Consider the following 5,262-nt stretch of genomic DNA (forward strand, 5'->3'; position numbering starts at 1 on the left):
AGGGTTGAAGTGGTTAATATGTTTTGTAATAATAATTAAAATCTACAAAGTAACCAGTAACTAAAATTTTCAAATCATTGTAGTGGAGTAAAAGTATAGTATTTGCCTCTGAGATGTAGTGGAGTAGAAGTAAAAGTACTGAAAATTGGAAATACCCAAGTAAAGAATACCTCAAAATTGTACTTAAAGTACAGTACTTGAGTAAATGTACTTAGTTACTTTACACCACTGCCTAGATGGTGTATTTTCCTCATTCGAGCATCCTTGCAGTAAATGTAATCTTCCATATAGAAGCAATGTCTTTGGCATGTCTGCAAGTCTGTGACTTTGCACACAAAACTCTGCCCCAGTTTCCTGTCCTACCTTCATGTAACCATGTGATGCAGATAAATGTATGGGTCTAGTAGGTGCCATTTATACCTTGTATGGTAGGGTCACTTAGAGCTGTGGTTCTCAACCTTTTAAAGCCGCGACCCCCTAAAATAATCATATTTGAACTGGGGGGACCCCCCCCAAAAAAAACATATTTTAATTGGGGGGACCCCCCACCCTGACAAGCATTTGGAGTTGTAGTAGTTGAGGCATTACATTTAGTTTGACTCGGTTCCACAGATAAATATTGTGAAAATAGCAGATCTACAAGCTTGTAGATCGGCTTGTAGATCGGCTATTTTCGGCCATTTTCGCAATGTTTGCCCTCTTCTTATATTATTTCACAATTTGGCCTATATTTGACCATTTTTTATAGTACAGCTTGTTGATTACTTTTGATGCAGTCTTTTTTTTAAAAGGTCTTAAAAGTCGTTAAATTGTCACTTTACTGCATGGGTCTTCAACGTTTTCAGGCCAAGGACCCCCTAGCTGAGAGACAGATGAAGCAGGGACCCCCTCTATATTGCATAAAATTGTGTTTCAGATTATACTTTTTTTGTTTACTTGGTCTGCACTTTTTTCCCTCTACACCTTTACCTCTTATATTTTTGGCTAAAGTTCCACAGAAAAGCGATGCAAAGGTTTAAGTGGTTAAGGTAAAACAAAAAAATCATACCACACAAAGATTTGGCGGACCCCCTGTAGTAACTCTGAGGACCCCCTAGGGGTCCCGGACTCCCTGTTGAAGACCCCTGCTTTAATGTCATCTGGGGACCCCCCAAAAATCATGTGGGTGGTCCTGACCCACAGGTTGAGAACCACTTACTTGGAGCCTTTATCATGTACAGGTATCATGTCTACCTTGTATATAACAGGGCTAAACAGGAACATCTCTCATAACTCCTTTGTATAAAGGCAGACTGGGAATAACAGATCTTGGTGAGATTATTACAGAGGAATTATGGCCGTCCATCTCAGAGGCGTTATCTCATAAAATGGCAAAAAAAAGTAACTCAAGCCTGATTCTAAAAATACCAAAAATTGCTGATCCACAAGCTCACAACACATCACGATGCAAAGTGTTGTGAGCTTGCAGATCTGCTATTTACGCGATTTTTGAATGAAAATATGGTTGTAGAAAGAAAACAACAAAGTGTGTATATAAGAGTCAATTGTATATAATCATATTAATCTGCCAAAATATATATATATATATATCTAGTGGAGGAATAAGGCCTGTATTTTGAGGTTACATGTGAAAGCTAGGGGAGGGACGACTATTGACATCCCCTGGAAGCCCAAATGAGCCCCCCGGTCATGCAACTAGTATAGTTGCCCCTATAATGTTGCAGAGAGCTCGTCAGTAGGACTATATGTTGCAGGCATGGCTTAAGCTTCAAGAATTTTGGTCTCTTGTCTTCAAAACTATCTCAGAATGCCTGAACAAAACTATAGACCCCGACCCCGTTCATAGGCCATCCAGAGTCCCACATATTAAGTAAGACTGAAGCAGATCATATTGCTTTACTTGCCAGACGCTTAATTTTACTTACATGGAAAGATGCACACCCAGCCACCCGCCCACACACACACACACACACACACACACACACACACACACACACACACACACACACACACACACACACACACACACACACACACACACACACACACACACACCTTTACTCTATGGATCAAAGACTTTCTTCAGGTGACTTACTTAGAGACAATTATAGAGAGGCCACATTAAGGGGCTCCACAAAGACGCTTTATAAAATCTGGAATCCTGTTCTTAGTTAAATTAGAGAGATCTTGCATGCTGTTCCATACAATGGAAGGCTAGAACTAGCCATCATGCACCATTTTTACAGTTCTTTCTATTGTATTGATATGTTGTTATTTCTATTATCAGTGTTTGGTTTTATTGTCTTACATGTACATAGTGTGTCACTGATGATTATTCTTACAATATATCGTATCACTTGAAAAACAAATTTGTTAAAAATGTGTTTGAACCGCACACGTCCCTTTTGGGCAAATGTTCTTTTTCTTTTTGTTTATTTCAAATATTTTAAAAATATATTTTACATTTAAAAATGCAATGCGTCGTGAGCTTGTAGATCAGCTATTTTTGCTATTACAAAATACAACAAAGTATATAGGGTTTAAGAGTTTTATTTTTTACAAATTAATCCTTACTGTAAAATCCCAGTTGTTCTGCACTAATGCTTTTTTTTGTTTTGTATGTATTTAATGTCATTAATTATTACACTGGATGTAAAATTAGCTGGTGATGTTTGGTGTTTATTTCTTTCAATATGAGAGTCTTTGCATCATTTTATAGAATGATCTAAATGCTGTTTGTCTGTGTGGTTCCTCACATGGCCAAAAGGAAGCATTATGCATGATAATTATTAAGATAACTGTGCAAAAATAATTTAATTTAGTAAAATAAAACTTTGGAGGAATTGCACTGCTGTGTGTCTGGACTCATAATTCACATGGGGGTTGTCTGGGAGATTCATCATATTTATTTGATACAAAGGATATGATAGAAAGTAACTCTGATAATATATAAGCAACATCAGTTATATAGTAGGCTGGGGCTTGAACCAGGGACCTTCTGTTTCCCAGGCGACCTCTCTTCCCGGTCAGCTATGGCCGCTGAGGTCCAGGGTAGGTCCGGGATGGCTGAGCCACCAAATAATACTGATCCAGGTTCTCAATGTTTTTTTTGATCGGGCCCACTTGAACATCTCAAACATCTGACCACTTAAAGGGCTATTTCACTTTCAATATACAAACCCATTGTAACTCCATTTTAACCATGTTAGATTCATTGAAAACACACGTCCTTGGTTCTGGTGACTGATACTGGCCTTATAGTACGTGAGGGGGGGCCATGTTTTTTTCAAATACTTTTTTCATTACTTTTTTATGTTTGAAAAAAAAAAAAAAAGTAAACACAGCCCCTCATGTATTAGGAGGGCAGTAAGTCACCAGAACCAAGAACCATGTGTTACAATGAGTCTAACGTGATTACAATGGGTTTGTATAGGAAGGGGGCGTGTCAGATCAAATTATATTAATATCTAAAAACTGAATCAAGCATCTTAAAAACTGTCTGGGAGAAACACAAAAGCCTGAGTAGACATTAAAATGACCCCAAACATGTTGGAAGCCACCGGGCATCTTCACAGCATGTTGATAAATCAACTGATCCTGTCCCAGCTTGAATCAATGCAACCAAAGTAATGCTTTGTTTATCCCATTAAGACTTGAGGCCCATTGTACAAATGCTTTCTAAAGCACTAGTTCTCACACTTTAAAGATTTTTTAAAGAGAGAGAGAGAGAGAGAGAGAGAGAGAGAGAGAGAGAGAGAGAGCGCGCAGGCAGTAACCCTAAACCACCACCACCACCAACACACCACACACACACACACACACACACACACACACACACACACACACACACACACACACACACACACACGCAGGTGTAGCTTTTTTTTTTTTAGAAGCAGGAGTTTGACTTCAATCTATGTTTCTCTCTTTCACTATGTCTCTGTTTCCTCATCTTTTTGCTTCTTTATTTCATTTTATCCTATTATTATTTCATTCATATTTCAGAATCATTTCATCTGATGAGGAACATGAGTTTATTACATTTTCACAACCAGATAAACAAACATTGACCAATTAAAAACAGCCTTCATAAACCTACTTGCAACTATAGAATCCTTAAAGGGCAAGACCACTTTGGTAGAGGTTTGGGTTGTGTAGTTACCTTGCCATGATGTAACTCCAAAGGTGGACAAGAAATCTAAAATAATTGCTCCATTGATTAGAAATTGATAATTCAAAATATGCTCCTCATTGACTTACATTGTACGGTAAAACTGCTCTCAAAGTCACTCTTTTAGCACATAAATGAACTCAAACATAGCTGATTCAGACAATATAGAGCATCACCGAACCCAGTAAATAGCAGACCTACAAGCTCATAGCGCGGCACTCGGTGCCGTGCTATGAGCTTGTAGGTCTGCTATTTTTGAATAGCCAAAGTATAAAACATAATGTCTAAAGTGGATACACAGATGCGGTCCTAATAGGTTAATTGATTAACTTGAAATCGCCTTTCTCTTCTACTGCATTATACAGTATATGGGCTAAAACACCTACAAAACACATTTTGACTTTAAAGAAACAAGTTGCTGGAATGTTGACATTTTCTAAAACCTTGCGTTAGTTCCTCGTTTCTCTTCTGTTTTTTAGGGGAGGTCTTTGAACAAAGCCTGTAGGAGCCAAACGAGGATTATATTTGTATTTGGGCACTGGATGGGATTATTGGTATGTGATTGATGCAGGCACCTCATTGGCTCCTTGGTGGTGGGAGTGGCCTCAGTGTCTATAAAGTAATGGCACTCACCTGCTCACTATAAGGCTGATTTGACCATGGAGGGTTAGGGTGAGCTGCATGGGAGAGTTATATTTTGTTTGTACAGCTTTTGTCATTTGCTCACTGTTTAACTTATTTTGTGAACATTGTAAATTGTAATAATTGGTGACACTACAGTAAACACTTTTAAACTCGAGCATTTGTTTGGACCTGAATCTTTTAACCCATTAAGACCTGGAACGCATCTGTGTCACTTTTTGATTTGAGCTAAAAAGCATTATTTTACACTTTGGCTATTAAAAAATAGCAGATCTACAAGCTTGTAGCGCGGCACTCGTCACGCTACGAGCTTGTAGATCTGCTATTTATTTTTAAATCGTTAAAATGTGTGCAAATCTTTGAATATATATTGTTTTAAAGCGAACATTTTTAACTCAAATCTTTGCTTCTGGGGGTCCCTGGAACAAAATGTTTTGAGTCGGCGGCCA

The 5,262-nt window shown here is 38.2% G+C and overlaps 1 protein-coding gene across 1 annotated transcript in view; it reads left to right on the forward strand.

The window, feature by feature from the left end:
• The window catches only part of LOC311050934 (T-cell surface glycoprotein CD3 gamma chain), a 9,618-nt gene extending 6,770 nt beyond the window's left edge, over positions 1-2,848 (forward strand). The window contains exon 6 of the mRNA XM_084065203.1: positions 1-2,848. This exon is cut by the window's left edge and continues 895 nt beyond it. The gene's annotated coding sequence lies outside the window, so the exon portion shown is untranslated.
• Positions 2,849-5,262: the final 2,414 nt, after the last annotated feature.

The sequence above is a fragment of the Gymnoscopelus microlampas genome, assembly GCF_963454915.1.
Source record: "Gymnoscopelus microlampas genome assembly, chromosome: 8".
Taxonomy (NCBI): Eukaryota; Metazoa; Chordata; class Actinopteri; order Myctophiformes; family Myctophidae; genus Gymnoscopelus; species Gymnoscopelus microlampas.